Source organism: Cariama cristata, unplaced genomic scaffold, assembly GCF_000690535.1.
Source record: "Cariama cristata isolate BGI_N322 unplaced genomic scaffold, ASM69053v1 scaffold28154, whole genome shotgun sequence".
In the NCBI taxonomy this organism is placed as follows: domain Eukaryota; kingdom Metazoa; phylum Chordata; class Aves; order Cariamiformes; family Cariamidae; genus Cariama; species Cariama cristata.
The window spans coordinates 24,671-31,297 of record NW_009613932.1 but is presented as its reverse complement, the minus strand read 5'-3'; positions in this window follow the sequence as shown (position 1 = coordinate 31,297).

Genomic DNA, 6,627 nt, shown 5'->3' with positions numbered 1-6,627 from the left:
ATTCTATATATAAATATATATATAAATGGAAAATAACTGTCTGGTTTTTAAATATACTCATTTAAAAGAAAAGTATTGTTATGACACTATCTGCCATATTTTTATACATTTGTGATATAAAGTGCAGTATTATACTTCTAATAAAAGGAAGTTGAATGTGGATATAAACGTGACTGCAACAGTATGAATCTCGCTCAGCTATGAGAGCCTGGTATTATAGGCGTTACTGGTAACAAACAAAAGACAACATTCAATTCCAAGCTTTATTATGGGCTATTTTGTTGGAAGTATTGGCTAAACGTAAGAGACTGCAGAACTGTACAGTAATCTAAATGTGGTGTGTTCTCCCCTGTGTCCGTAGCTTTCCTAGTAATATTAATGGGATTTCGGCATCTGCAGCAAGAGCACACAGCCCCAGTACCAAATTTTTGTTTCCTCTAAAGAGATAAAGTGCCCCATGACTACAAGCTAAAGGAGGTGCTCTTCCACTTAATAGCAGGGGTGAAAACCAAAGAGACATAGCATGAATTGCAAGTGAAATGCCAGACTTTGACACTTACGCATAGCATGGCACTGCAGATCATGGTATAAGCTTTTATGCATATGTGTATTTTACATCTTGTTTAGCAATCTATTAACTAATAAGATAAACACTGTATTTAAATTTAAACTACTCTTGCACTTTTTATTATATTTCAGGATGTATTTAAAGCTACAAATCTGATATTTGGATATTGAGGGATAAGGTTGCCATGCAGCCTAAAGTCTTACTATCCAAATAGTCCTGGCCACAGTTCAGTTACCAGTCTCAGCAAAATACTAGATCTTGGGTTCCAGTCTCCTGTACAACATTGTTAAAACTGCCTTTACGCTGGTGAATGTTGAGTGTAGCAAATACATAACCCGATTCCTCTGTTGCTACCGGTAAACTAAATCAAAGGTGAGCCAGTGGGAGTCAAAAGAGTTATGCCAGTCTAAACTTTGTGCAATAAGAGGAGAGTCAGGCCTGTAGTGTCAGAACAATACAATCTTTCCTTTTTAAACAATTAATTCAACTCCCTCATTACTCTGCAGCATAGTTTGTTTTCTAGATGCTGTCCTCATAAGACACTTGTACTTGCAAATACATTGTCTTTTCCAAGAAGAGATTAACCTGAATGTAAATTCGATGATTTAGCCATAGACGTAGTTAACAGAAGCAGCCAGGCAGTAAGAGCTGAACTTCCTACTTGGATAACAATGCAAACTGGGCGTGCTGTCCAGTACCTCTCGAGTCATACCAAAGTTCTAACAACGGCAAATTCGGCGCCACTACTCTCAAAATCTTTGTCAGAAAGTACAACATGGAAGGCTGTTACATCAGGTTTGTCCAGGGCTAAAGGTCAGTGTAGTAAATTTGAAAAATTAGAGAGTAAGAATTCTTTCTTTGTCAATTGCCTGCAAGAAATGTGCATGTGATTTTCTATAGATCTATATGATATATGATATCTAGATATATGTGATATATACTGTGTTGATATATCATATATATTGCATATATAAATACAGTAGACATGAAAGGATATTCAGGTTTTTTTAAGTTCAGTGGGCACCCAGGAAAGACATTGTGATATTTACTCGTCATCACTGTCAGAGTTCAGCAGCACATTTTAGCAATCTCTTTTGGATTCACCAGTTGGTCCCAACTAGGTTGGTCTTGACAGTCCTGCTTTGAAACGGGCTGATGCCACCGAAATCCCTCGCAAAAGCAGTGTCTGAGCATGGGGCTCTGAGCAGAGCGATTTGAATGTCTCCGAGGGAGCGTTCAGACTAAACTCTTCGGCGCTTTGTGGATATGCATCCTTTTGCATCTGCAAGACTTTTAGCTTGCTGGTAAGAGCTTCGTGCTGGGGATGATGATACTGGGCTATGTGTGGCTGTTCTGATTTCTAGCAAGGAAAAATGTTTCCAAAGGACTTTCTTTTTTTCTCAGTACCCATTAAGTTAAATCAGAGTGATCTCTGACTGTACATATAGCTGTTTAAAGTAGTTAGCAAAGCTTCAAGGGTGACCCAAGGAATGTGCAAGTATTTGGTGGCCCATATTTACAGAAAGTTGTTTCTACTTCATACTGCATTTTCTTCTCAAATTCAACAAACTGTAGTAGATTCAGTTGACTACTAAATTGTGTTGAATGTATGTAGTATTTTCTTCCTTCTGTTGGAAAGAAATTCCAGCAGCTTGGCCAGCTGGTGCTGGGATAAATTGTATATTTTTAACCTGGTCTAACTTCCCAATATTTAGAATATTGCTGATGTAATTTTGCCGAGGCTTCCAAAGGAGCCTTATTATAGTGACTGAGATTTGCTGGCTCAATAAAGGGGAAGAGAATTACGAAGCAAACTGTTTTATAAGTGTGAGCTTTCCTCTTCACTGGTCTCTGAGTCTTGTGCTACATGTTCTGTGGATCTACTTGGTATAAAGTATCTTAGTTAAACTGCATTTTGTTCTTTGGCAATCTGTTTTGCCTTATGGCGTCATTAATGATGTGAATGGAAAAGAAACTAAGTCTCAGAAATGGATTATAGTCATTTTGCAGAACTCAAGCTGCCTAAACTTGTCTGTATGTTTTTACTATAGCTCTTGAGCTCTTTTTAACTGAAAAAGAAGCACCTTAAGCTCATCTTAACTGAAATTGTTATGTGTTTAAGCTATCCTTTTAAACTGCCATGTAAATGTATTAACCTAGAACAACCTATTTTTTTCAACAGATCTGACCACAGAGAACAGTCCCTTAGAGGTATTTAATGCTTTTTTCTCCATTTATCACAGTCCAAGATTCGTTGCTCCTCTGAGAGGTCGCCAGCTCGGAGCACCGGGCAGAGTTCTTGGCAGGAAGTCAGCAATCCCAGATTCAGTCCCTTCTTCCTAAAACATTCACAGGGCTTGGGACTGATACCGAGCTTTGATTTCTGATACCGAGTCAGACCCACCTCAATGCGTGGGTCCTGACGCCACTCTACTTACAGATATTCGCTCTTTTAGATCAATATTAAAGCCAGCTTCAAACATCCAAATGTACAAGACGCCCTCAGGTCGTCCTTGGGCTTGTCACCTTTCTGTCTGCTACACCAACTTGTTTCTGGGAGCAAAGCTGGAGCTATTCTTCAAGAAGCAGTGTCCTGTGATGACAGGCTTTTAGCCATTCCTTGTCATCGCAGTTAGGTCTCTTAACAGATGAGTCTTACTAGTTTAAAAAACTATGTACCAACCTTTTCTTTTTTCTTCAAAAGCTGCTGTAGCTATTAGCTGAGTTGACTCCTGTGCCCACCCTGAAGTAGCTATGTGTTCTTAACAACTCAGTGCTGAAGACCTCCCTTATAAGAACTGGAACACAGATTATGTAGCTCTGAAAGCACTGTCGTGATCTATTTAGCTAAGGCAAAACCCAGCTGCTTTTGGGGGGAGCCATACTCTAGAATTGTTTGGGAGTTTTATTCATGTTTCAGTTTTTTTGTTGTCTTACAATGATTTGGTAGTGAGATGTGCTTCAAAAATACCTGCATGTAATTAATTCTGTCAGAGGAGAGCTGGGAGAATATTTGAATCCCAGTCACACACAGAGTATGAAAAGGATAGCCATATATAATCTACTGCAAATTGTGGGGTGGCAATGAATGGGTTTTTTTTTTCCATTGCAGCTAGCATACATACTACATCTATTAATGGAGTTGTATCATAAACCATGCATCTGGACTGTTGTTCGTGTAAGTAGGCCCACCATCCGAAATAGGATAGGAGTGCCAGAGAAGGTGATTGGAAAGGTGATGTGCGCTATTTAACCATTTTTAAATCACCTTCAAATCAGGACACTATTTAAGAACATTTTTAGCTCTTTCTAATGGTGTCATGATATTAACCATTCATTAACTGGGTTTGTAGTGAATTAGGAGAAAAGCCATTTAACTTCTGGCCTTTGTTAAAAGGGAGCGATTTGAGTAAACCCTTTTAATATAACACAGCTTGGAAGTTCTAGATGTTGGCCCCTTTTTCAAAGGGTCAAACAGCAGCAAGTGCATCAGTGCTCAGGCTCATCAGACAAGTGAAGGCTTGTGCACATCACTTGGTTCAGATGTACTAAAACTGAAGATTTCTCGTTTTGCAATCATAAAGCAAATTTCATTAAAATGAAGCATAGCAAATTTTATAGGAGATCTTCTTTCAACTGGAAGAGAAAAGCTGTGGTAGGTCATCTGTTCTCTCAGTGGACTGTCTTAACAGCTACTGCATGAGACAGCATAGGTAAATCTGATGGATTAGGTCTGAATTTTACTTGCTCCAAGTTCTGCTTGGATGCTTATTTGTTACCTTGTGTACAGCCAACTGTTTGGTGCAAAAGTTGGCTTTGACAAATGTACATGGAAGGTGCCTGAGAAGTGTGAGAGGACCAGCCCCACTATGTTTGGCTGCTTTCGTTCCACCAAATCAGATTGCTTCTCAGGCTCTTCTAGAACGTAACTCAAAATGTGCAGCCGGGCAAAAGTGGCTCTCACGACGTGGCCCTTGAGTCTGAACACGGAATTTGTGGCTTAGGGTAAGAGTGACTCTACACATCTCTTGACTTCTCTGCAAGTCAATCTACCTCCTCTCTCTTGCAGAATGTGCTCAAGGTTTGGTTTGTTTGTTCTGAACTTACTATTGACTCCAAATTTTGAAGAGACGTACAAAAAGATTCTTCCTCTAAGTACTGTTAGCAACCAAGTAATAAAATCTTGATGGGCCTTCATCTGATATACTTCTGAAACCTCCAAGCCCTCTGAGCTCTCCCTCTAGGATCCCAATGCCATCCTTTGCACTGCTTTGTGGTCTTCCCTTGCCCTTCCCCTCGTGGTTCTCAAATATTGCAGTTGCCTTGGTTTTGTTGTTTCTCTAGTGCAGATTATCAGGGAGTTAGAGGCCTTATCTACTACTCCACCCTGTTTGCTGTTTTATTCAAACAGCTATCCTTAGACTTGCTCAGGATTTTCTTCATTTTAATTTTCCATTTCATCTGGGTGAGATACCGTACCTCATTGTGCCCCCACCAAAACACGCTGCCTACCAGGCTTTTCGTTCCACCAGGTCTCTGTTTTCACAGGGCATTGTTTCTCTGGATCTGTTCTGAGAAATGCAAGGTGGCATCTGAATTGTACAGGTGTAGGAATGCATTGTGAGGTAACTGCTGTCGTAGAGCCTTCCATTAGCAACATTAAAGCATGTTCATAGCACAAGATGGAAGCCGCTGTTCAAGTTTCCTGTAGGATATGAACCTCTTGGTGTAAACTCTTGACATGTAAATCCAATGGCAGAACTTTTAACTGTTTAGTAACAAGACAAAACTTTAAGTGTAGGTAACTGTCTCAACTTTCCTTTTTTTTTTTTTTCACTAGTGCACATCTTAGACTCGTACTGCTGAAGGATATGGCTAATTGGAGTGACATGTATAGATATATATTTGGTTTATATGGAACAATAAGCTAAAATCTTCCCTGAAACCATCATTTTGTTGGAAATTCTATGCAGGCATTTTAAAATCTGTTTAATCTGCTAAGGACTTCCAGGACTGCTTAGAACTCCACTGTGAAATGCTGAATTCTGAAATTGTGTCATTTGGGAGAAGGAAGGAAGAATGAGGTTTAGAAAAATGTGATCTTTTTTCACCATCTGCCAGTACAGACTATTCCAAAAATAACAGGCTGGGGAGGTAGCTTTCAAAACTTCTAAATTTATGGATAAGATTCCCCGATGTTTTTTAACAGACTAACTGACTACTAGAAATCTAAAGCGCACAAACTTTTAACTCTACCATGCTTTCTGTTGTGGAAGGGTTGTGATGTGGTGTTAACCTTTTTAATCCTGGAATACAAATTGATTTTAAAATGTGTTGAATATTTAAGGATGACTTCATGCAAGTTAATAAACCATTTGTAAAGTGTTTGTATACAACCCTTTGTATCATGTTGTTGGTACACCTTACCAAATTTTTTTGGGGCATGTATTCCATTCTTAACTTCTGTACAATTTCTATTGTTGCTGTAAATATTCTAAAAGAGAAAGAAAAAAAAATAATCCTGTGGTAACCTTACTTATTAGCATGGAAATGGTTAATTTTTACTGAGCACAATGTATTTTTGAATGGGCCTTCCAAAATATGTCTTTAATAAAAATGCAGATTTTGCACTAGAACACTGGCATTGCTCAACAGCTGATCTTATTCCCAGCACGTCTCATCCCCATACGCTGGCTTGGCTCTGGTGAGCAGAATGGGCCAGAACCGCATCAGGACTCCTCTGCCCAAGAGATCGCTGCCAGGTCCTGGCTGACTCCCTGCCTGAGAAGCCAGCTTGTACCTGTCCGCAAGCCTGACATTTCCACAGTGGCACAGACAAAAACAGCTCTGAAGCACCTTATTGCCCACCATTCCTGTAGTCCCGTTGCAGATCTTGCGGGGGTTTCTTCCTTTCAGGGCAAGAATCTCTGCTATTCTCTCTTTTGAACAGTATCAACCCACCAATCTCCTCAGAAATTAAAAGGCCCTGAAAGTCTCCAGCCCTTCAGCTGTCTTTGCTGCAGAACAGGATCCACCGTTTGAGTAGCATGTTGGCATTT